Genomic DNA, 27,181 nt, shown 5'->3' on the forward strand with positions numbered 1-27,181 from the left:
CCAGCAGGAGCAGATGCTAACGAAAAACAGCACTGGCACCTCTCGTGCTGCCTTTTTCTGTCCGCAGCATCTTTTAAATAATTTACAAGGTACATACTTTCAAAACATTTGAGGTTAGAACCTGGTTTCTACGAAATACCCCAAACATGAATTGCATAAACCATTGCCTCATGCTGACTATTACTCCGTGATCCTTAGTAAATCTATGCTCCAGTTCCTATCCATTAAAAAAGTGACAACAATATCCCTGTTCTCCAGGATATTCCCTTTTACTTTCCGCATCTGGACTGTCACTGCGAACAGTTCCCTGTCGCGTTAAGTCCAGAGCACTGGATGTGACTCTGACTTTAGAGGAAATACACATTTACCACTACCTCTACAGGAATGTCTTCAAATCCTGATGAATACACAGCAGCCACTTAGAAATTATCTCCTGGCATATTAACATACACAAACAAACAGAATACACCACATACAATAAAATAAATCAAAATAGTGATGAGGTTCATGAAACTACTACTGGATAAAATTATCAGTATTACTTTGTATGAAACCAAAGACCAAAGTGTTTACTAACTGTACTTAAGAACCACCACAATAAGACTTGAAGAAAAAGATGAATTGGTAATAGAGGGCCATCAATCTGGCACATCTGTAGACTACCTGTGGATGTTTAGAATTATCCCTCTTCTCAAATGCAAACCGAATCAGCAAGCAAATGATTTTGGCTTCAATTCCAATCATCTAACAAAAGAATTTACTCCATCTGGGAAGTCATGGCTAGCCTGGATGGCTAGGAAGGATCTGAAATAGAAAGCCAATTTTCCTGATTTAAATACTTCCCCTCTCTTCTGCTAAACAATCCCTTAAACTTGACAGACAAATGTTTCTGGGTTTTTCTAAACCCAAACTCAGTATTTCAACAGCTGATAGAGAAATTCATTCACCCAGAAGAGTCTGCTGTCGCAGAAAACGTTCTCTGATCGTGGAAAGATTACATAATGCCAATCTGCAGAAGAACTAAGGAATTAGGCCTCCAAAGACAAAATCAGTAAAAAGACCTCATTTTCTTGCCAGGTGACTGAACAAAAGAAAGACTTAAGGCTTCGGGGAACTATTTATTTCAACAAATATTTATCGATTGTCTATTGTGGGCCTAGCATTGTGCTAAGAGCTGAGGATACAAAGATGAAAAGGAATAACAAAGAAATGATTTGTTCTTTTTGAAGCTCTAAGCCAACTCTAAAATCAAATTTCATACACTACCCTATCGAAAATCACCAAATATGTAAAATGTGAAGTCAACACAAATAAAGAACAACTTCCCGTAACTGGGTTAGTTCCCTAGTTGGAAAACAAAATAATGTTATTAAAGCTCTAATATAAGGTAACACTTAGTAAATGAGTATCTAGGTTTCCTTGAACCAAAACAGATTACTCCCTCATCAGTTTTAGATCATAACTTAAGAAAAGAGTAAATTAGTATGCTTAGAAAGTACGAGAAGCACATATTAACAGAGAAATTTGCTTGTACAACAAGTAGATCAAGACACTTCTGTTTCAGAAAACCGTCTAGTAAAGGTTCATATATTACAGAAAATAAACTATTAGTAACCAAAATCTAACATATCACCTTGAATTACAATTGAGAGAAGTAAAAAGAGGGTAATTAACATCAACAATTCATTTTCTTCCTTTGAATTGAAAACTATGAAATGATTTATAGGGAAATCTAATGCAGACCAATGAAAACTAGGCTCACAATTATATACCAGTAGAATTTAGAGAAACATGTCAGTCCACTGGTAAATCTGTTTAGTGATCCAACAGTTCAGGCATAGAAACAAAAGGAGCTTTAATGTGTCTACATACATATCAATAGAAAAGATTACGTAGCAGATGCTATATTACATTTATGTCTCAGGAAAGACCACGTGGCCCAGAGGTAAGAGTTTTTGTGTCAATTCAAGTGAAAGTGGTAGCCACTAAAATAACCACAACTGTAATAAAGAAAGCTTGTTTGGTGATACATGTCGAAGACGGAGAGTAAGCGAAAATGAATACGTAATTACAATGTGTCACCTCGCTGACAAGGATTACACCAACAAGCATAATAATTTGCCAAGATTACAGACCGACAATTAGCCTTCCAATGTGGGACTGATAATACATAGTTCCATTAGCATTAACTTAAGATTATTTTGGAAAATAACTATCAAGGCTTGCTCAGATAGAGTCATAAACAGGAAACTAGCAAATTCTTACTATTCATCTTTTAATTTGGTAGAATTTACTAAAATTATATTTTCTGACATATCCTAAAACCCTACACAGAAAAAAATGTTTAAGAGCATGTAACCCCCGGTAAAATTCAAAATATTTGATAACCCAAGAGTATACACCTACCAATCAGAACAAAGACACCAACCAATCAGAATAAATGCAGGGTTAAAAAAACAAACAACAACAAAATAATGTTGCAATAACCTTGTGACTAGAGTATCAGACAACCATGTAACTCTGTCAGAGTATAGTAAAGAAATTAAATAAAGGTATTTATGCCTTGACAACTATTTCTATAAAACAAGGAAATAAGGGTCTTGGGTTTCGATGAGAAGCAGCAATATCCCAAAACAGTGGATAATTGGAATGCACTTAGTAAGTAGAGCTGCTAGCAGTGATCATGAGCTAATGTCAGTCAGCTGAATTATAAAAATAAATATTATTTTGAATTTTCAAAAACTTTAGTACTTTTTTTTTCCTAAGAAGCCATAGATTGACTCGGAAGACCTAAGTTTTCCTCTGGCCTCAGCTTCTATTAACTAGAAGCTTAGTGAGAGGAGAAGAAACATTTACAGAGATCCTCTCATGTGTTCATCAGTCTTATCATCTTATCTACTCTTCTTCACAAAACACAAAGAAGATATTATTATCCTTAGTTTACAAAGAAAAGAGCTGTGGCTCCAAGGCCTTAAGAATTTAACCAATGTTATAAGATGATAAGTAGTAGGAGTAACATTCAGATTTGGAGGACCCTACTCCACAAGGTCACATAACCTTTCCAGGCCACTCATGATGGGGACTATGTGTTTATTTCATCGAAATGTTCTATGTTTCAAATGAAATCACTCATGTGGAAGGGCATCATAAAGTATAATGATTGTATATTTATCCAGAAGACAGGATCTGTCAATATGGAAAAACCTGACATCATTTTTTAGTGCTTTGCACTTTTTTCTTTGCATTCTTTTTACTTTAGCAGCCAACCATTCCATACAATAGTATTCAGTAAGTGATGAAAATGAATCGGAGGAAGGTAAGTTTCCTCCCCAAACATACTGTCTAATTGAGAAACAACTCTCTTAGCACTTACTACTTCCTCTAAGCCACCTCACAGAAAGCATCTACGGAAAGAGATTATACCAGCTGTCAAAGGCCAAAAAGGACCAAGGTGAACAGGATTATGAAATGTGTATTTAAAATATTTATGGACTCAAAGAGAAGAACCCAAAGGAAGAACACAGAAAAGACATGCTGAAAAAGAATCAAGAATCCTGATTTGCTTGCTGCGTTTATTGCAAGACAGAGCCACCTGCCATAACTTTAGGCCCCATCTAGACACCAAACCAGACCTTGGGTATTGAGGCAAACAAGAACTGCAGTGTCCTTGATCTCCTTGCAGTCTCCTCTACACTGGCCCACTTTCCAAGGATGAGCGAGAATACTGTACGTTCTTTTGTCTTATTCCCTAATCACACCAGCTTACCACCCAGCCTATAGATAAATTCCAGTATCTACAGGATTATACCTTTTCAATTATGAATTTGAACCTACAACTTATACAATCTGACAACAAAAGGAAATATATGGAATTAGGACTGAATGGGGAAAAAAAAAAAATCAAAGATATACAATTGTCACTGAACAGCCCTAAATATTTACGCCTGGTTTTCTGTCATTTTCATACTGATTTTTATCCCCACTTAAATGATTATGAGGGCCAAGAGAAGAAAGTCTTAAACTTCCTTTCAACCATCCACAGAACCAGACACATAGGCTGTCTTAAATAAATATGTAGTGGTTATTTCATATCAAACATCAGAGAAGCTCTATACCACAGAAAGTTTTTTAAATGCTGGGTTTTACGTGTCACTGGAAAAATGAAATTTGGGAAAGGATTTTCAAAAGAAAAAGGGCTTTAATAATTTAGAGGAAATTTAGCAACCAGGTCAAGTATTTTGATTTAACCTTTATGATTAGAAAACCAAATTTTTGTCCCTCATATAGGAAATCCATCCAAATATGAAGCAACATAGAAAACAAATGAACAGAAATCCCTGACAGAATAAAAAGAAAAGTGCCTTCAAGAGGGAAAATTAGATGAGGTAGCACCAGCTACCCCAAAGCTTCTCACCAAAATTCTTTTCTTGAGCCACTTGCTGTTTTCATCTTAAAACTGTTTTAGAAGTCTTGAAAGGGTAATTTTTGCTTTCTTCCGGGGCACTCTCCTCTCTCGTACCTATTAACCCTGGCCCACAAGGACCAGGCCACTGTTACCTTCAGAGATCTAGGCCCACAAAGGAGGCTCTCTTTCTGGTAGATCTTTATCTTAGACTCTGAGATTAGGAAGGTAAAACTAGAGTTTTCACTGGACTAGACCGTAAACTGCACTTGTAATACCTGACCAAAGTGGAGAGCAGCAGTAATCCACTCATTCACTGTGCAAATACAAAAATCATAACGTGTGCTGGATGCTGCTAGGAAAGTAGATGAATTACAGGTCCTACCTTCAGGGATCTGAGAGTCTGGCATGGAGGACAAGAAATGCACAAATAACCATTATTACAAGACAGAGCAGACTTTGTCTGAACCACCCAAAGCAGACTTCCAACTGCAGGTATCTGCACCCTCTCTGCCTGAGGGCTTTCTCTCCAAGTCAGGGACAGGCACTTGACAGGCCAAAGGTGGCAGGAGACCCCCACCTAACGACCACCAGAGTTGGTATATAAACATCCCAGCTCTGGCACTCTTCAGGCGGGACAACTTTACAGCATCACTGTTCTCCAGAATGGGGTCTGCAGACCCATGCCAGCAGCATCACCACCACTCAGGAGCTTGCGAGAAATGCAGACTCTCAGGCCTCACTCCAGAGAAGGGTCTGCCTCTGTTTTGTAACAAGGCCCCCAGGTGAGCCCCAGGCATATGAAACTGTGAGAAGCCCTGCTCCACACCATCAACCAGAGCTTCTCCCCAGGCTTGAGCTCCAACTGCCCGCCGTGGTGGCTGATTTAATAAAGCACCTTTACTGGCTGCCTTCCGTCAGCTACCTCACTTCTCCCCTTCACCACCAATGCTTCCTGCACACACGCAATAAATACAGACACACGGCAAAGATAAAACGTCATGAGAGTTCAAAAGAGACTCTGACTAGCGCAGAGATCAGAGCTGTTGAGGAAGGAGTAGCAGTTGAGATGGGCTTTGCACAGGCAGAAAAGGAGGGGAAAAAAGGCATCCTGAGGGAGGGGGAGAGTGGAGGGGGGCGAAGAGAGGATAACGACAAAGATGTGAAGATGGAGAAGGGAAGGAAAAGTGTTAATGCCCAAGAGTTTAGTCAGAGTGTCGGATGCATGAAGGCAAGCAGGAAAAAATAAGGCTAGGAAGGAAGGATAGGATCAGATGAACCTGACTGACAGATGAAGATCTGGCCTTTATTTTGCAACTAATGGGAAGCAATTAATGGTTTGAACAGAAGAGGACCACAGTCAATATAGCTGAAAAGTCACCTGAGAGCAATGTGAAAATGCAGGGAGTGTGGGCAGTTTGTGTCTACATTATCTTCCATCATCTGTCACTCTTGCAGGCCCAGCCCGCTGGGGAAGTGGGGATCTGTCTGGCCCAGTTTGGAGAAAGAGGCCTAATACTATCTGAAGGGTAGATAAGTGAGTATTCTATGTGTACATAATAATGTCAACTGCAGAGACCAAAATGTATTACGGAAGAAGGAAAATAATAATACTATCACTGCGCATGTATTTGGATGGTGATTTGTTGCTTTCAGGGAGCTGACACAAACATCATTCCCCTCGGGGCAGCCTCTGGTCTGCAGGCCAGGCTGCGGTGCGAGCACCCACGCTAACCAAGCTGGGACCCTCAGGAGTTGATGACGGGGTCTGTGTTAGGGTCCCCAAGACCAACCCCAGGTTTGATGGCTCAGCTGGTGGACTCGCAGGACTCAGCATAGTCGTACTCATGGCTGTGATTTATTACAACAAAGCAAGATCAGCGAAGGGGAGAAGGCGCATGGAGCGAAGTTTAAAAGAAGCCAGGCCCAGGCTTCAGAGCGTCCTTTCCCAGAGGAATCACGCAGAATGCACTTAATCCCCCAGCACCGAGTAGTGACAAGACTGGGAAATGCCGTCCACCAGGGGAGCTCGCCTGGGCCTAGGAGTCCAGAGTTTTTATCCGAGGGTCAGTCACATAGGCACCGTCTGCCTAGCACCTGCTGAAATTCCAGACTCCCAAAAGGAAAAGCAGGTGTTCAACATAAACCACATTGTTCGTACAAACAGTTCAGGCACCGTGAGCCACTCTAATCAGTTCTGAGAGTGGTGGGAACTCTCTGGAAATCCAAGTTTGCAGATGCCAGCCAAGGGCCAATCTTATTCTTTCAAAGGACAGCAGCCAGGCCTGTTATGTTAACTCTTTCTTGAACAGGGTCACGACACATTCTTGGAGCTTGAGTTCTAATCCTGCTATTGATTTAAAGCTCCAGCTACTTACCGGAGGCAAACTATCATACGTAGGTATTTTGGGGGAACTTGGGGAGGTTGGGTATGTGAAATACAAGGATATAGGTAGATATGCCAGTTCTACCTGCATAAATTTCTTTTAACCTGTCGCCTAACTTCAGGAAGTAGTAGGATATAAAACAAATTCATTATGTGTGTACAATAAGAAATGTAATTACACATTTCCACCTGGCTGCAATTATGTGCGTAAAAAAGAAACATATAGCCCCTGTCCCACAAGATCCCAATTCATTAGGACCGTCTTCTTCCACTGAAATATGGAACCAGTCCCCCACCAAGAAAAGTGTTGTTTAACACAAAAAAATCTTAGAGGAAAAAACTCTACCAGACACTAAGGAGTAAACCTACTATTGCTTTTCTTCCCCTGTTCTCAGCGTGTGTCTAATTAGTACTGCCAAAAAAATAATAATAAAAATAAGCTGAAATCGTAGGACTAAAACATTCTTAAGCATCATTTAACCTGGGACAGCGCTTTTCCCCTTTGGTTTTAACATGCTTTCAGAAAAAAATGCTTATCTGAAGGTCTCCTGAAATTTGCCTTTTGTAAGTTTACTGCAAAGTGATGATGGAAGTTGAGATGTTTACAAACGTGTGCTAACTTAAAACTCTCTAAAGTAACAAAGGCAGGTTTGAGGCTTCCCTTCTAACTCACAAGGAGAAGATACTGCAACGTAACGCACAATTTTCTTAACCTCAAAGCTATGGCCTTGCCTGGATGGGGTAAAAGATCACATGAGGTGACTGGATGTGTTTCTTGGCCTGCCAGGAGTAAATTTCAGTTTTCTGCTAGTGAGGTTTAGCACTGTGTGTGATGTTACTCCTCCTATAAATGAGAGAGAAGCCAAGCATTCTCTGCAACCTGGATTGTTTGGCTTTGCTAGAGTATTTCACCAGTGCAGATTCTCCCCGTCCTACAGTCAGGACTGAGTTCATACTCAAAGGCCAGGCGGCATTTGTACCTAAAAAGCACTGATATAGAAGCTAAGTCTTTACGGTTTCAAGATAACCTATTCATCACCCAGGGACTAAGAGGAAAGGAATAATTGTAAAGGAAAAAACATGCAATACAAGAATTAGTACTAATATTTGCCCTTTATCCTTCTCTTTTCAGCTGGAAAAGAAGACTTGAAAACACAGTAAGGAGCTATCTAAAAGATGATCTTTTTTTTTTTTTTTTTTGGGCAAACAAAGGACACCTGTAAAAATGAAAACCTTTACACCAAAATATTTAATTTTTAATAAAAGAAATAAAATTAATGTATAAATACAGATTCTGATGCTGATAAATTTATTCACTGCATTCCCTTGCTCAGGCAAGCCACCCACTGGAAAATAGGGAAGACAGGAAAAAAAAAAAAAATCAGACTCTGCAGCATCTGATTTACCATGAGTTCTAAGAGTTTACATGCAAGGGCGCACAAAAAGGATTGGAAAAAGCACTTGTGTAGCCATGCATTATTAATTTCAACTTCAACAGATATGAACTATACTTCATTTGCTCAAAGTAAATGTCAGCACAACCACATTTTTTTTTCTTAAAAGGAATATTGATCATAAAAATTATACAAGAAGCACACTTACAACGAGGGCAGCTCCTAAAAGAGCACTTCAGTAAATCAGGCTTACTTCCACGAGCAATCCTTACCTTGTGAGATTCCACACATCTTGGAACCTAGCCATAATGTACCCATACACAGTCAGCGTATTTTTAAAACTCAGGTTTGGCTTCCAAGGCTGACATCTCCCGAAAGGCGTATAATATCTTGTTAACTATAACTGGAATTAGGACAGTGTGCCCTGTTGTAAAGCCAGGTATAGAACACTTTTAAAACACTGGTATAAAGGCCAAATTTTTTTTTTTAAATAATCCTCATGGGTAAGGGAGAAGGAAACAAAAATGACATCAGGCATTTCAACAAGCTATAACAATCAGGGCTAGAATAGAATACATTCTGGTAAATTACCAAATTAATGAAGAAATAAGCTTACTCCTGATAGCACTGCTTACGAGGAATAAGCCCATTTTTCCAAGGTGAGAATTGAAACAACAACATTAAGGTGTGTTTGAGCAGCATATATACACACGGGCAGGAAGAAAGACTGTCCCTCTAAAGGGGATGTCCTCAAATTGTCATACAGTCCACTTTTCCGTTAAAAGTTCTAGAAAAAGGCAATATCCTGGGCTGCCCACTGTCCAGAAATCAATATCCACCCACTGTGAAGAAGAGCCTTCTACCTGTGGTTGACAGCCACGTGGGCACAGGCCAGACTCAATTAAGAGACACGGGCGGGGGGGACTTCCCTGGTGGCACAGTGGCTAAGACTCCGTGCTCCCGATGCAGGGGGCCTGGGTTCGATCCGTGGTCAGGGAACTAGATCCCACATGCATGCCGCGTTCGCGTGCCACAACTAAGGAGCCCACGTGCCGCAACTAAGACCTTGTGCAACCAAATAAATAAATAAATATATAAATATTTTTTAAAAAGAGAGAGACGGGGGTAAGGGAGGACAAAATCCCTTCTCAGTTTTTTGCTAAAGAAACAATAATTTACTATCAACTTCTCTCCCACCATGACCACCACCATCCAACTGGAAGGACTGAGTTTATTTCACATTAAACAATTATACACACACACACATATACATACACACACACACACACACACACACACACAAACACATACACACCCACACTGAATAAAACAACTTCCACTCAACCACCGAATTTCCTAAATGAGAAAATTTAATGCAGTTGCTAAAAATGTGAGCATGATGTCAAATTCTATAAAATAAAGTACACAGAACTGTAAGTTGGCTTTCTGTCTTTAAGAACGACTTGCCTTATGGGGAGAAAAAGAGCAGTTAAACCAATTTGGCTGTAAAGAAAATAGGTACCAAATGAAATCTGTTTCTCCAAAAATATTCCTTTTCTTCTACATGGAAATTAGAACCCAAAGAGGACAAGGAATAAGAAAATGCTCCTCTGCTCCTTAACGATCATGCCCTTTATAAACTTGTTGGTAACCTAAACTTCAGGATGTAAGGAGAGATTAAAACTGACCAGTCACAATGTGCAGTGTCGGGGTGCTTCCACCTTACACACACCACCCCACCCGCCCGAAGGCCAGGAAGTGTGAGTTCCACTGAAGCAGGGCAACCTGACTGCCTTCTATGACAGGAGACCAGGCAACAGTCTAGGAAGAAAGAGCAGATGTGCCTTTCTTGATTTCTCTATTCCCTTTTATACCAACACAAATTAAATACTGAGGTCAAATTCAAATAGCATATTTTGGGTTCTATTAGGTATGTAAACAACAAAGTAGTTAATAACCAAATCAACTGTAGATTCATATTGAGTGATGGACTGCGGGGATCTGATCTGAAATCTAATACCTTCCATGTCTTTATTGACAGTATTAACAAAAACACTTGTCTTAATGTAATTCTTAATAAATCTTAATTGTGATAAGTTCATCTACTTTCCTCTGAGAATGAACTGGGAAGGATTAGAAATACCAGAAGTCGGAAAAAAAGCTGAAATGATCTTGACCTTGGAAAGACATTCCCAACAGAATCAGGATGAAATTCAATAGGAATAAGTACTCTCAGCAATTGGGGAAAAAAAAGAAAACCCTATGCAAATATATAATAAATGCAAAAATGCAGAGGACTGTATGCAGATCACAGAATACCATAGGTCAAAAACAGGGCTAGCAATGTAGTACTGTATTGAAAAAAATAAGTAAGAGCCATCAAGGTACTGGTAGAGGAAAGTTACAGAAGCTCTCTGTACTCAAAACTGCTATATTTCTTGGGATGATTTGTTTAGATAAAAGGCAAAGATTTCTGAAGTCACATGTATCTCAGTTCGGGAAAAGATACAGAAATATTACCTACTCTGACTTCATAAAAACATATCTCAAGTGTTAGCTTCCATTTTGGTTTGTTTTTTTTTACAGAAGAAAACAACTAGGATGATAAAGGACAAGATGTTATTCCTGCCTTATGAGAAATGATAGAACTCAATGTTAAACACAAAGAAAGCAAACTCCAGGAGTGTCATGAGGATAACTCCGATTACTTGGAAAAGTAGAAGTGTTCCAGGGGATTCCAGAGTCCCAGTGTCCCCAAGGGATGGACCTGAAACTAGTTTCAGGATAGGTTTCAGCTCAGTATACAAACATTTTCTAAGCAACACAGATGACCAAAGAGAATTAATTCCTCTTAGGGGATGATGTTCCTACCACTGAACATAGAGGGGAACAAAATAACAATAAATTGGGGGATGTTACAGAGGTGACTGAAGTACGGGCTGCAAGCTTGGACTTTAAAGCATATAAAAGATGCTATAATTATAACTCTCTATGAAAGACTTCATGTGTGTTAATTACAGTCATCAAGACTCATAAAGCACACTTCCTGGAAAGAAGGCAAAGTGCTCCAAAAAAACAACAACTTCCTTTCTATCCCTCAAAATGTACAAAAAGAAAAAAAATAGAGAGGAAACCTCATCTTCGTTAATAATAGCAAAGGACTTATCAACTAGAAGCAATGCAAACAGATCAAAGAGAGAGAACCTGCATAGCTCTTCTGCTGGTAAAATAGTGCAGTGCTGAGGGAAGCTAGTATCCAAGGTCCTGAAAGACTTCCTGGTATCCCCCAACTTGGAGGAATAAGTAACATCCTACTGGAACTCACTTCTACTAGCAGAGGAGGGGCTAAAGAGACACTATACAGCCAAGCGATCCCAGTCTCTCCCTCTGACCTGGCAGTGCTGAGGGTGGAAAGCGGGCCTCCTGTGCAAAGTGGTCTAAGAATACAGAGAAATATACCCAACAGGTGCACAGAACGAAAATCCCACAAAGAGCAAAGCATCATTTCTCATCAAATGAGAACAATTTCTCATCAAAATGGCTGGCACATGCAAACGGAAAAGAAAAATGGAACTGGTTGTAAAATACGACAAAATTAAGAAGCGGCAAAGCCCACAGTCTGAAGCTGCCCACCGCCACAGAGCCTTACCACCACTCTCTCTACTCCAACAACTGAATGGCTAAAAATAGAATATATACTATCGTCGTCCAGCCCACCAGCTTAAGTGCTAAGAGAAAGACACACACAGACCCAAGACAAATAGGGAAGGAAGTCAATGAGATTCCACCCACACTATTTTTGGACAAACAGTAGGGCCAGACAAAATTTGGAGCATTCTTAAGAAAAAATGAAGACAAGGCACAGAACATGCAGAAGGAAAATGAAGAGAACACTCTGGAAGATATACTCTAGGAAACAGAAGAAAAAAGTAGAATATAACTGCTCTATATTATCAAGAAAATTTAAGGAAACGTGGACTGTTTGAAATAGGATATTAAAAAAATAAAATAAGGTAGAAAGAAATTGTCAGAGCTAAAAGGGGAAATAAGGAGAAAAAATAATATTGAAGAACTTAAAAATGAAATCAGAACATCAAATACATACAGCAGGAACTTCAGTCATTCAAAACCTACTTATTGCCGCTTGACGTTTATATGCCAAGCACTGCCAAATCAGTGTTGCTGACAAGAAACTTGAACAAATCACACAAGGAAAAGCATGGAGAAATGAAGCCAAATATAAGCAGTAAAATTAAATAACAACCTATTTCTTTTATTATATATACATGTATATATTTTATGTATCCACAGAACAAAAATTGACTATATACTGGGCTACAATAAATTCCAAAAAGTAAAAACAATACAGACCACATTCTCCTATCAAAATGATGTAAGACAAGGAATAACAAAGGTTGAAAAAAATCACAACCACTTGGAAAATTTTAAACTGTCTTAAACAATCCTGGTTCAAAGATAAAAATAAAAATCATAATTTTATAGTGTCTGTAAAAGAATGATATGAACACTAGGTAGTAACAAGTTGAAAAATTCAAAGCTTTAAACACTTCTCATTTAAATCAAGAAAATGTTAAAATAAATAATCTAAGAATTTTATTTCAAGAAAATTTTTATAGTACAACTAAATAAACCTAGACAAATTAAAAGAAAGTAATAAAGATAAGGCAAAAATAAATTAATAATAAGGGTACCAAGACCATACAATGGAAAATGAATGTCTTTTCAACAAATGGTGCTGCAACAACTACTTGCAAACGAATGAAATCGGAACCCTACTTGCAAACGAATGAAATCAGAACCCTACTTCACACCATATGCAAAAATCAACTCAACGTGGATCAAAGACCTAAATGTAAAACCTAAAACTATACAACTCTTAGAAGAAAACATGGAGGTAAATCTTTGTGACCTTGGATTTAGCAACAGTTTCTTATATGTGACACCAAAAACATAAGCAACAAAAGAAAAAATATATAAACTGGACTTCACAAAAGCTTTTGTGTTGCTGTACAATTTTGCACAGAGCTAAACATGTCATTTAACCTTATCAGTTCTATTTTCTTTTTCCCTTGGAGATATTCATCCTAGGGCACTCCATTCTTCCATAGATAAAAAGGTCAATTTTCTAGAAATACCTCAGTTATTAAAGTTGAAACTAAAAGTGATTTAAAAAACTAAACCTAAAGGAAACCTGAAACCTAAACTAAATAATAAATTGAGGCATTTGTTATTTTTGTAAATAGGCAGTTTAGAAAAGAAAATGAAGACTTTATAATAGAAATTAAATCCATACAATGCAAATAAATACAAGATTTTTTTTTTTTTTAGCCCATCAGATTACCAAAATTCTAATGATACTAAAATGTGCCAAAACAGTTACTACATAAGCTAGAGGTGGGAAATAAGCCAATACCACCTTTCTGAAAGTCAGAGTGGTGATGTGTATCAAAATTTTAAATAAGGTTATTATTGGGCTGATGATCCAACTCTGAGGAACTTATCTGAATATGTAAATGCACAAAGATCGATCCCCTACAGTATTCTCTAGAGCACTGATGATTAAAGAAATTTAATGGACTCAAACGAGATACATATCAACAGGGTCAGGTATATATAAATGGTGGTGTGCTGGCAAATCTTTAACAACTGGCTCTGCAGGGGCGGGGGCGAGGGGAGCTCGTATTTGTAATATCAGCCAATTTCTGCGGCATGAGTACTCCCATCATGGCTAATTTCAAGCTACCAAAATGAACTCAGTGAATGCTGAGTTGAGAAGAAATGTACAGAACTGGCTTTTATGAGCAGGTGCAAGCTAGCTGCAGCACATCACCGTATGATTCCTAATACACTGGAACAATGACAAAAAAATACACTGCAACACTAAAAAGCCATATAGCTGTGATGCAAAGGATTTATATTACATGGCAAGATATCCATTACATATTACTGGATGAGAAAAGTCAGTTACATACAGAACAGCTTATGTTGTATAATCTGGGATAGTGTGAATTTATATGTGTATGCATTTTATTTTCACTTTGAAAGAAAAAGAATCACACAACAGTGATGTGTAAACATTACATTCAATCTAGTTTCGCCCATAACAAGAACAGTAAATCTGGCTTTCAGGGAGTATCTAAACCAAATTAAGATTTTTATTTAAAAAAAGAACAGCAAAAGATCAACAGATTTGGCTTCAAAGTAATTAAAAACTTCTGTATTAAATAATACAAAACAAAGAAAAAGAAAAACAACAGACGAGGGTTAAGTTATCTGCAGTAAATATGAAAAAGGCTAATTTCATTTGTGTGTTGGGAGCTCACAAATAGGCAAAGGAAATGAAGAGACAACTTACAAAATAAGGAATTCAACTAGAAACAAACATATGGGAAAATGGTCATTCTTACTAGTGATCAAATAAGTGCAAATGTTTTAATTATGTACCATTTTTTGCCTACTAATTTACTGATAATCTTATAATAATACTCACGATGTTGCAAATTGTATACAATCATTTCAGAATATGTTTAAGTTGTGTGTAATCAAGAGCTATAAAATTTTTCATATCCTCTAACTTAGAAGTAACATTTCATCTAACAAAAGTGTGTGAATGTGTGTGTTTTAAAAAAAATTGCTATCTATGCCAAGAACTTCATCACAGCATTATTTTGAAAATGGAGCATATATACACTAATATGTATAAAATAGATAACTAATTAGAACCTGCTGTATAAAAAAATAAAATTAAAAAAAAAAAAAAAGAAAATGGCAACACTGGGAGAAAGCTAAATGCCAAAAAAAAGAGTAAGCAAGCAAATTAATATATCTCCTCTAACAGAATATTATACAATTCCAAATATTAATATGAAGCTTATATACCACACAGAAAATGCTTACAACATAATGCTAAATTGTACAGTATGATTACATCCATGCAAGAAACATAAAAAGAAAGCAGACTAGAAAGGAATATACAAAAAACAAAAAAATCACGTTTCTTAGATCGGTACATTCTGGATAAACTTATGGATACATTTTCAAACATTTTTTTTCATATTTTGTCTAAAAAACTGCATTACTCATAAAATTTCAAAATCACTGAAAAATAAAACAAAAAATAATATTATTAACATAGAATGGGTTGTCATTTCAAAGGCCATGAAAACAATATAATGTATTCCTTAACAATGTAAGAAAATTCTTAAGTGGAAGAAAATAAACACTTCTTGACTCAAACTTTGTCTATTCAGTACAACAGTTTGTCTCATTATTAAACTTTTTAAACTATTTTAGAAAGCAACCATACCATCAGAGGATACATATCTCAAGTGTTCTTCTTTATTGCATTCCAGAAAGAGAATAAAAAACAATCTAAATTCAGGCAGTAGCATACTGCTTGAAGATATATAATATAAAGAAAGAATATTTTTAACAAAAAAAGACAAATCATTGTGTGACCTTGTGATTCAGTACTAGGGACGCACAATGCATTAATGAATTCTGGGAAGGATACATTGTAATTTGAGTAGCAATTCACAGATAGACCCTAGGGATTTAGAAAAACCCTAGACAAGAATCCCTGTTCCCATAATAAGCATGGTCTGGAGTGGAAAGCGCTACAGAAAATGTGTTTCTCAAAGGACATATCTGGTGACTTTGGTGAAAATATATTGGGAGTCCAGATTTCCCTAAAGAAATATTAATGAAGTCATGATTTCCTCCATTAAAATGGAACCCTTTGTCAAGAATTGTATGGATGGGGAAATACAAATTATGTTTCTGAAACTGATCAAGCAACATACAGGTATCTTCTCCAACCAGAAGATGGGAAACTTATGGGACTCCTCATTATAAGAGTTGACATCTGCCCCAAATTGTTTAGTCATTTCTAATGTGCTTCAGGTAACATCTTAGATGGTGACCCAACACGTAACAGGAGATACCAGGATGTTCGGAGGACATCCCATTCATTAGTCCTTGAACCCATCAAGGTCCTTCCATCTCTAGAATCCATGTCTGGTCCAAGTTTGGCTCCAAGAGGAGCCAGTACTATGGTAATTCATTAGTTCCTAACACACCAGGAAGTGATTGGTAATAAAAATAGAGGCTGATTTCAAGTATCTTTTGTTTCAGCACTCATTAGCTCTACTCTCAAATTATTCAAAGCATTCAAAATATATTTGCCTACATTTTGAATCAAGAAGTCCTCTTAATTCTATCATGGACAAATGAAGCCCATTTTGAATGCTGGTCGTAAATAGGCTTTAGGGACCTTGAATAATCTGCTCCCTGGACTTGGATGTTATAGCCCAGAATGTGAACAGCTCCTAAGAGAACACAACCAACACACAGGTGCATTTTTCAGCTAAAAATTACAAACAACTTCTATATTACATGGCTCCACCTGAGTAAGAATCCCCTTGGCAAGAATATCTCATGATACCATTTATCTACTCACTGCCTCGGGCAACTGAGAAGGCACTCTATTGTAGGAGAAGCATGCCACATAAAAGCAGATTTCCTAGGCAAGAGACATCCTAATAACCCATCACCAGATTAGCAGAGTTCTCAATACAGTAATAGATGCATTTCTATCACCTTAAACACCTTAAATGGGGGGGGGGGGGAACACTTGGAAGAGCCTGGTTGTAAATTTTCTTTTTAAAGTGTGAATGGGGGCTTCCCTGGTGGCGCAGTGGTTGAGAATCTGCCTGCCAATGCAGGGGACAGGGGTTCGAGCCCTGGTCTGGGAAGATCCCACATGCCGCGGAGCAACTGGGCCCGTGAGCCACAACTACTGAGCCTGCGCGTCTGGAGCCTGTGCTCCGCAACAAGAGAGGCCGCGATAGTGAGAGGCCCACGCACCGCGATGAAGAGTGGTCCCCACTTGCCGCAACTGGAGAAAGCCCTCGCACAGAAACGAGGACCCAACACAGCCATAAATGGATAAATAAATAAATAAATAAAATATTTTTAAAAAAATACTTAAAAAAAAAAAGGTAAAGTGGTAAAAAACCTGAATTTGGTTCTCTAAGAGGAAAAAGTTAAAAAAAAAAAAAGTGTGAACGGTTTTCCTCAGAACACAGCTTGACTTGAGCTCTGTGCTTTAGGCTATCTAACCACCTCTGGGAGGACCCAGAGAGTGCATGCAACAAGAACGCCTCCCATAAAACCCAGTCTTCTACACATGCTCACCTCCCAACCCAGCATCTGGGAGAGGAAGGGCACGGCAGATGCGACAACGATGAAGAACCGGGTTGGGCAGTGGAGCTGACAAGAGGAAGCTGCATTGGCTGGGCTCTTCCTAATCAATGTGGCCAAGTCAACGCACAGCACAGGGCACCTCTCCTCTGCTCTCCTTCCTTCCCTCCAGAGCTTAGGGAACACACGGTGCACCACCCCTACAAGGAGCAACACCCTGTGCCCTGCCAAGCCCCTCAATATCCCCCATCACTCTCTGTCGCCTGCAACTGTTCTCCTTTTCCCCTGCACCTGTCCAACTCCAAATCTGAAATCAAGGTAAGGAAGCCTGGAGCTGATAAGATAATGAGAAGGCCATGGGCCAGAAGGAAAGTAGGGGTCAAGGAATGCCAAACGCCTGCCTGGCACTTCCAGTGGAACTGGGCTCTGTAACAATGTTTCTCCAGAGCCAGGATGAAAGTCTAGCTGTTCCTTCTTTGGTCATAGAGCCGTTTCTCCAGAATGCAGACAAGCGACACAGGAAGTTGCTTTCTTAAAGTTTCTCCGACCATGGTCATGACAACTAAGGGCGGTTCAGAGGCCACAGCAATTTATATGTATATATTATAAATATTTTTTAAAACAAAAAAGTATGAAAACTCCTTACTTCATATTATGAATGTGTCCACCCTTATCTGTTCTTCTGGTTTCAGTTAAAACCCTGGGACTTCCCTGGTGGCACAGTGGTTAAGAATCCGCCTGCCAAAGCAGGGGACATGGGTTCGATCCCTGGTCCGGGAAGATCCCACATGTCGCGGAGCAACTAAGCCCGTGCACCACAACGACTGAGCCCACGTGCCTAGAGCCCGTGCTCAGCAGCAAGAAAAGCCACCGCAGTGAGAAGCCCGCGCGCCGCAACAAAGAGTAGCCCCCGCTCGCCGCAACTAGAGAAAGCCCGCACTCAGCAACGAAGACCCAACGCAGCCAATAAATAAATAAATAAATAAAAATTAAAGCCCCAACGGAAAAAAAATGAGCATAGTAATGGAAGAAGAAATGGACATAAGTGGTCCATCTAAGGGTTTATTCCAAATCTTTCCTGGAAGGCCATGGAAAAGGGACGGACTGGCTCCAAATACAAAGCAGCCCCCAAAGTGCTCCACCAAGGTGTGTGAGGCACTCCCAGTGCCCAGGCTCAAAGAGCCAACCTGCTCTCACTGAAAAGGGCAGAAATGCGCTTGAGCAGCTTGCAGGCAAATGAAAAGCACTGCTTAAAGCCCAATGAAGAAGAATAAGGAGGAGGAGGAGTGAGTCAAAGGCAGCTGCCTAAGGGTGTCTAAGAAAACACACCCAGGCCTGAGCAGGGCAGCTCAGGAACACTGCCTCTCAGGCTCCACCTCCGTGTCTCCTAGGGTGTCGCCCTTCCTGCAGGAAGCAAGAGACCCACGCTGATATGACAGGAGGCTTTTGATACCATTCCCTGCGAAGGCAGTGAGACTATCAGCAACGTGCTGGGAGGCATGAGGGGCGGCTCTGGGCACACTTGCTAACCCTCCTCACAGCTCTCGCCCAGCACCCTCCGAGCCGCCTGCCTGCGGGGGAAAGAGCGGAGAGCGAGGGCGGCCAGGAGGAGCCCACCAGACCTGGCCGAGCCTCCCAAGGTAGCCCATCACTCCTGGAGAGGCTGAGGCTCAGGCCCCTTGTCCAGGGCTGACAGTGGCTGGAAACTGGCTGAGATGGCAACGTCGCAGAGGGGAAGCAGAGGAAGTTTCAAAGTTCAGACAGCCTTTAGATTTGGTCCAATCTCTTCATTCTACGGGTTTCTATAGAAATAGTAAAGGAACAAAGGAGCGAAACACCCGTGGGTTAGTCGCGGGAGGCAGGGCAGGAGTGCCGACTGCCTTTCCGTTACAGGCTTTAGAAAAGATACTCACAGCTACACCAACATGCAGAGCCACAGGAGTATTTCCCGGCCTGCTCAAACAAACTCTCACACAGCCAGTGTGCCGTTGTTTTTGCATGATCTGCTGATTTCCAAAAATATATCACAAGAGTTAGAGAGAAAAGAGACTTAAACTCTTAACAAGTACCCTGGCATTCTTTTAAGGGCAAACCAGGAACAAGAATTAAAGTCATCCTGTATTATTAGAACAAGTCACAGGAAATGGGTCAGCTCTTTAGGACAAGAGGAAAATTGCATTTGCCATCTGCGGAAAGAACCTGTAATATAATGAAGGAGCTCTGAAAGGTGTAGTTCCTAAAATATCAATTCCCGTGGCAAGAACATATCATTGTGTCTTTACCCTAAAAAATAAACTAACCAAAGAACCCTCTCAGACTGGGTATAAAGCAAGCAAAGGCTGCTGCTAGCGCCACCCTCCCTGACTATCTGGGATTAAAAACACAATGAGAAAGAGATGTTTTAAAGCTCTCAAGTAAGGGAGGTGAGGGTGTTCAAATCATCAAATGAGGAAGATGCGCTCTTACCCAACACAGGCCCACAGCACCTTCTCCCCTTCTAGTACACGCACTGCATCCTATTTTGAAACCCAGTGGCCTGTGATAGATTATCCAGCACAGGCTCGCTAGCTTTCTGCTGGTAACCGTGCACCAATCTCAAGTCCCCGTCCTCTGGAAAAGGAGAATTTTACATTTTCTTCGATAACAATGTATTCTGTTTTGCAGACCGCGGTGTTGCTACAGAAAGTTAATCACCTCCTCAAAGCACATTCACAAGTGTCTTTCTTTTAATGCATTCAAGCACCCAACTTCCCCTCTCACCAGCTCACAACCACATGATGTTTGAAAGAAGCACCAACTTGGAAGTTCCCTAAATCTTAAAGAAATGCACACACCAGAGAAGCTAAGGAACCCCTCCTAGCATTTGGTTAAGGAAGCTGTGATGAGAGAATAAACGGGTGGGTGGGATTCCACGGAAGGGTCTTTTTTTGCGGGGTGGGGGGCCTGCAGCAAAAAGCTGGAAGACTGAACAATGAGTGGATGAGACACTGGAGCGTTTCTCTCTAGAAATCACTGGTCAGCTGCAGTCACCAGGAAATACGTGGAAAACGCCACCCGTCACCCCACCGCCTCTTCCCCAAATGGAGATGTAAAAAACAAACACTAAAACTGAAAAAGATGAAAAAAGTTTTTAAAATGTAAAAAAAGAAGCAAACAAAAAATTCTACTTCAATTTTTTTACTAAGTGATGGTGATAAAAAAAAGGGGGGGAGGGCAAATTCTGGAAAGAGGCAATTAATTCATGATTTCAGTTCTCCAAAGGGAAAAAACATGAGGCCATCTCTCAGAAATACACATGAACACGTTTCTAAACATCACTATTCACTTCCTGTAATAGAGCCAAAAAGTCTCACTCTAGCTCTTTTTCTTTAATTTGCGGATCAATTATTGCTCCCTTCTGTGAGACTGCAGAAATACCATGGCATTACTAACATTCTGGTTCCCGACTGCACCACAATCCATCACACACTTCCCTGAAACAGCTATTTGCTTCCAAAGCAGTCAAATTGCTCACAATCAAAGATTAATCCTGTAATAAAGGTGTGTAAAATTTTCAAATTTCAAAGGACTTGTGTAACAGTTTTCCATTCAAACTGCTGGATAAACTGCTATTGGCTTTTTAACCCGAAACAATTACGAGAACGTTCAACTGAATCATTCTCCTGAGACAATGAATGAGAAGCAGGAATGGAGACAAAGATGACCTCGCCTTTAAAACAGAATTTCTTTAACTGTGCCCCAAGTGGCCCACAAAATGACAAAGAGGCGTGGTAAATGGAGAACAAATCAATGATACCCATTAGAAGAAAGCAAGACATTTAAATTCACTCCCTTCAACTGCTCTACTTTCTTCTGGGAACCCAGCTGCCCACCCTGCCCCCGTCCTTCTACACCCACAAGTCACCAGTTACTGAGTCCCCAGTTACAACAGAATGATTGTAAACTGAGCAAGACAAGGTGCTTCGCTGAGCTACAAAGAAACAACGGCCCCTATCTTTGCCCTCACGTAGCTTCCACTTTAGTTAGAAACATAGGGCAAGTGGTCATAAACAGTTTCTCATAGTTAAAGGCAAAAAACGATATGCTTGCTCCAAGGAAATAATATATATCACTCAGGAGTTCAAATTCTCAAGACCGTCTGCTCTCCCCAGTTGTGTAATCCCCGGAAAGCTTCTAGAATGGCCTTCAGATTATTTTGTCTTTTTCTTTGTATTAAGAGCCAATAGAAAAACAAAAACCAGGAAGGATAATACTCAGAAGGACGTCAGGCCGGGGGCATCAACTGTAAAACAACAAGAACTGTGAAAAGTGCTTGTAGTCTTTCCTGCTGGCAAATAAGAAACAGGGAGTGTCTCACGTAGTACATTATTTTGCACATAGTAGGTGCTTAATATCTATTCGTTCATTTGATCAGCATTCTATATACAACTGTTCTTTCTTATGGTATGTCTGGTAAAAAATTTAGAGGAAATGTTTGTTTTCTAAAAACTGGCAAGTGTTTGCTGAATAAATGAATTTGAAATATCTTGATAACTTTATTTTTAAGTAATACTAATTTTGTTCTTAAAATTGAAACATGAGACTCTTAACAAAATATTCTGCACTGATTTCAGAAATTATGGCTAGGTATAAAGGTCAACCCCAGAGCTACTTAGAAAATTCAGTCTTTGGTTCTCAACACTGCAACATGGATTATTTATTTGTTTATTTTGTTTGTAATAAAGTCCAGATTCATGACCACCTAGGATTTATGAACTCATTTATGACAGCATGTTTAGGTCCTTTTTTTCCTTTTTACTACATGTTAGATGAGAAATCAGACAGGTTTTTTACATATCAGTAAGGTAACATATCATAGGTGATTGTTGAACAACTTCCTATAATTTTATTAGTAACAGCTGTTCACACAAAATAGAGTTTGGGTCTGAGAATAGCTCTTTCTTTAATGTTACTCCATTCAGCAGAACAAGAGAAAACATTCACTGTTTACTGTAGTCAGTTATTGCCACAGATTTAATTACCAACAATCACACATTTTACCTTCTACTACTATTTCACACTTCCCTAGGATTAATTCTGCAGAGATCTTAACATTGCTTAAAAGTTTCCCTTTGAAAAACAAATGTCACTACCCTCCCCTTCAACCAGAAAATTAGACTTTAAATTTGCTGCTACAAATACTTGTATTTCCCTCAACCCAAAAGAGAGAGTCTGGAGAAAACACATTCTTTTCACCTTCTCAGGGAGAAAGCAATCCTAACCTTCTTAAAATGGCTTCTCTCTCTTGCAAGATGTACCCTTTGAGCTCCCTATTTTTCCTCTACAACACCCAATCCACACTTCCATTAATACCAAAAGAACTAATAACCTTAAAGAAAAACTAATATGAATGCTGGAATCAAAATCATCCTTGGCAAATCTCGTTCATTTCAAGTGTAAGTTTGCCTGGATCATGAAGAAAAATGTGTTCTTTTCTGCTAAGTTTAGCATAGCACGCAGCCTCACAACTGCAGAAGCTGTTTCAGGTCCTTAAAAATTCATCTGTAATAAAAATCATAACTATATTTAATAGGCATCTCTGAAAATTAAACATAAGCCATCTCTTATAAGGTACAGCTGGGTTGTTTGACTTTTTTTTAATGAAAAAGAGGCTATAAAATTTATCTGTAATAAACAAAATGGCCACTAAATTATTCTTCTGGTTCTCCTTCCTAAGCCTACCTAAAAATATCTGAACAGATACATACGGGATAACTTCACTGTTCAGTAGGGTTTTAATTTGCGCCCAAAATTCCCATAAGAAGAAACAATACGAGATTGACAGTTATATGGCAGATCTAGACAATGAATCTACGTGGTTCAATGCAAAAATCTTACTCTGAACGCTTTGTTATATAGTCAGAGCTACAGTTTTGGTTTTTATGAGGGATGCTGCCACTTCACTCTTCAGATACAAACTATAAGTACTTTGTTTCCAAAAACATAAAATGAAGAAAAAAAGGAAACTCATCCAAACAAATCCTGACATTTAGAAACATATTCAACACTTGCAAGCTAAAAAAGTAGCAAAAAGAAAACCAGCTGGTCTTAAAGCAGCCTCCCAAACACTGTATTATGGTATTTCCAGGGAGATTCTGTTATTAGGGCTGCTCAGAAGGAAGCTTTTATTCTGCGGTTCTGAGTAGCCATCCTAGACAGCCACTAACCTCCAGGTTAATTTGGGCATCAACATCCTCGTCCTTCCCCTAGTGAACTCTACACAGGGGGAATGGGGTGGGTGCTTTTACCCAGACCTGCATGCATGAGCTCTCCACACAGTCTAACTTTGTCAGAGCACTCCTAGCCTTCCAGGTGCCTTCTTGCTCTGTAACTGTTCAGTTTTCAGTACAAATGTACATCGCTCAAATTAAAAACGTTCTTTCTGCAATTCTTAAAATTTAATCGCTGTGGTTCTCCTCATGTAATTATATATAGGTAAATCGTAAAAATCTGTTCGGTCACCACCTGTACAATAGAGAATTTAAAAATTCACTCTGTTGAGTGTATCATGGGGAAAAGTATATGGCAAAAAGATGAGAGGGTTATACTAGCTTCTATACAAAAATAAGTAATCAAGACATGGTATGGTTTCTTTTTTTTTTCCTGTAAACTTTCATATTTTAAGTGTGACTGTTATCATTCCCAAACGCACCCAGCACAGAACTGTAATACACTGGTTCAATATGTGATGTAACATCTTACATTAACACTTCCTATCCTGAAATGCATTTGTATTTAATTGGCTCAAAGAGTTACATATAACTTTTTTAAAAAGATCATGATTTTCTCTGCCACAGAATAACATTACATTTCCCCATGTCTCTATAATGTCTTTATTGTTTTATGGTCCCAATTTCTATTAGGAGGGTTACAAATAAGTTTACTTATTCAACAAATACTTAGTGAGACCATTCTATGAATTAGAGATTGTGCTAGAAGCTGGGATTTAATAGTGAACAATATAGAATCAGTCCTTAGTCCCTACTCTCCTAAGCTTCCAGTCTAGAATAGAAAGAAAATCTCCAATCACATATGCAATTCAGTTAGAAGAGCAAGAACATATATTCTTTCATCTAAAAACGGGCCTAAACTTTGCCTCTTCAACAGGTAGAATCCAATCAATAAAAAAAGATTTGCTAAAATTTTCTATTTGATGATTAAGATCTGAAGAGTAAAGATTTCTAAAACATGTAAAATAAGACAGGTTAACGGGGGAAAAAATGTGTCTTCAAGGAACTGAAAATTTCAACATGAATATCCTTGACCGGAAGCAGGCATTCAAGGCCACTTGTTTTATACAGACTTAAAGACACATTATATTAAATAGTGTGACCTATGTACCACCAATAGAAATATTTAGTTAATATTCATAAGCATTAATTAAAGGAAACAATGTGCATTACATCTAGGAAGTATATAAAAACTTAAAATATTCTCTTGTATATCTATGTAGAAAACAAACACAGTTTTCTTTGAGGTGTCTAAGAAAATAAACACTGTATAAATGAATTTAGGAAATGAATAAAGAAAACAAGAATTCAGAATTTAATATGCTATTTTATGGTAGTAGGTTTCTGGGTTCATTTTTTAAAAAGAATAAATATCAAAATGTATAAGTACTGTAGAATTTGGAACATATCGGCGTAATTGCTGGATAGGTATCAAGGCAGCCCAAATTTTACTGCCATACTTTCATCTAGGCAGGTAACCACTATTTTCTCTTTCTAATTTCTCCGTAGTATAAAATTAACTAATTAATTTTATATTTTGCAAGGGGCCCCTGCCAAATAAATCCATTAAAATGGTGTCATGCTTTGAACTACAATTCACTTTGAAAATAATTTTACACTGAATTTCATTTAAATATAAGGGTGATTCCTCAATTTAAATAAAGTAGTTAAAAATACTGGTAAACCTTTTGATGGGCATCATTTACATGAATGAAGATTGAGTGCACACATCAAAGCAGCACATCAGGCATTCCTCAGAAGGAAACCCTCCCCAATACCTTCCCTGGTTCAAATTAACCATCATTTCTCTCCGGGACTCAAAAATTACAAGCACACACACAAATCTACACTTAGTATATAGCACTGACTATATAAATAGTGTAGGTACTGCAGTAGTTATGTTACAAAAGCAACATACCTAGAACATGAAGCTGTAGCAAATCTTACATGATGTCTAGGGATTGAGTTTCTAACAAAAAGCTGTATAGTTTTAAAATGCTAGTAAATGTAGATGTTAAACTGATGTCATATTTTTCTACCACTTCTAATAGGCCATATTTGGGGGCTGGGGCGGGGCTGTATTTAATCCTACTCGAAAATCTAATAAGAAGGGGAGAAAAAAAAGTTCTCCACACCACCACTTTAGCAGTAAACTGTTTTAATTTTTTTCCTCATAAAATTATCTCCAAGTTCATTTTTTAAAGCAAAATATGTTTTGTTTTGTTTTTAAAAAAAAGCACAATATGTTACTTAAGTCCAGTCTGTAATTAAGTGTCCATCTACGGGCATTTCTCCCAAAGTCCTCCTCCTAGACATTCAAACCTAGGCCCTCAGACAGACAAATCCCCTGAGCTCTAACTCACAGCTGCTAGGAACCCAGAGCTGCCACATTTCAAGCAATGGGGTTGGCCTGAGAGACCTCAAATGCCCTATTCACAGCTAAACAGAAACAAATAGACTGTACACAGGGCAAAAGAAAAAGAAAAACCATCCTTAAGTCTCTCTAAAAACACACACTTTTTCCCTTAATCATGCATTAAACTCCATACGTTTCTCTTGACCCCTCTATTTTCTTCTCAATCTTGAGAATTCAGAAAGCATTCAACTACACCTTTTCAGCCATTAGAAGTAGCTCAAAATGAGAATAAAAACAAAAAATAAAAAGATCTTCCTTTTCCAATTGCAGTTTTCCCCTTCCCTGGCTTCATTCCCTAAAGTCCACCCCTCTTATCCAGGGTTTGCATTCTGTTCTTTATAAACATGTGCACATTTACCTAATCTGGTTTCAAAATGAAGACATTAAGCAGGGCATGTGAGTTAACCATTTGTAACTATTTGTAATCACTGTATTTTGTTCCTTCTTGTAAATGATCCAGTACATAAGCAGTTCAGTCCCAAAGGCAATTGGTTCCTTGAACCAGGAGATGGAAAGTTCAAGATAAGAAAGAAAATGCATGCTTCTCAAATCAGAATTGACAATATTCTTTTCTTCCAGAAATGTCTGAGAAGTCTATTTATCATACACGCAAATATCCAGAACACGAGTGCAGACATTTTTCAGGCCTGTTACTGCAAAGCTGTTTGTTCTTCCTACCACAATAGCTCAGAGTTATGTCGCGCTGGCCTGAACGTTGATTCTGAACATTCTCTCAGAGATAATAATCAATGAAATTCCTAGTTCAGAAATGGCATTTTCTTGCTAACTTAATGTTAAGGCAGAATGTTGGGTTATTTTGTAGAGATTAAACGGAAATTTTTGCTGTTCACTTCCCGTTTTCCTTCTAGCCCAGATTCCAAAGATATTAAAATGCTGTCCGCTTTAAACAAAAGGTTTCTCTTTGCTTCCATGAGAGTAATTGAGGCTGTACTGGTAACTATAGTGAATTCAGGCCTACATCTGGGTTGCCTCATTAAACAAAAGATACCCATCGCTGTCAACAACCATACAGCACAACCCTCCCGTATCCCTCATCTTTATCTGGAAGGAATGGTGGAGACACACGCCTGT

The 27,181-nt window shown here is 38.8% G+C and overlaps 1 protein-coding gene across 1 annotated transcript in view; it reads right to left on the reverse strand.

The window, feature by feature from the left end:
* The window catches only part of GNAQ (G protein subunit alpha q), a 291,299-nt gene that overhangs the window by 263,131 nt on the left and 987 nt on the right, over nucleotides 1-27,181 (reverse strand). The gene's annotated exons all lie outside the window — the stretch shown is intronic.

The sequence above is a fragment of the Balaenoptera ricei genome, chromosome 6 (genome assembly GCF_028023285.1).
Source record: "Balaenoptera ricei isolate mBalRic1 chromosome 6, mBalRic1.hap2, whole genome shotgun sequence".
Classification (NCBI taxonomy): Eukaryota; Metazoa; Chordata; class Mammalia; order Artiodactyla; family Balaenopteridae; genus Balaenoptera; species Balaenoptera ricei.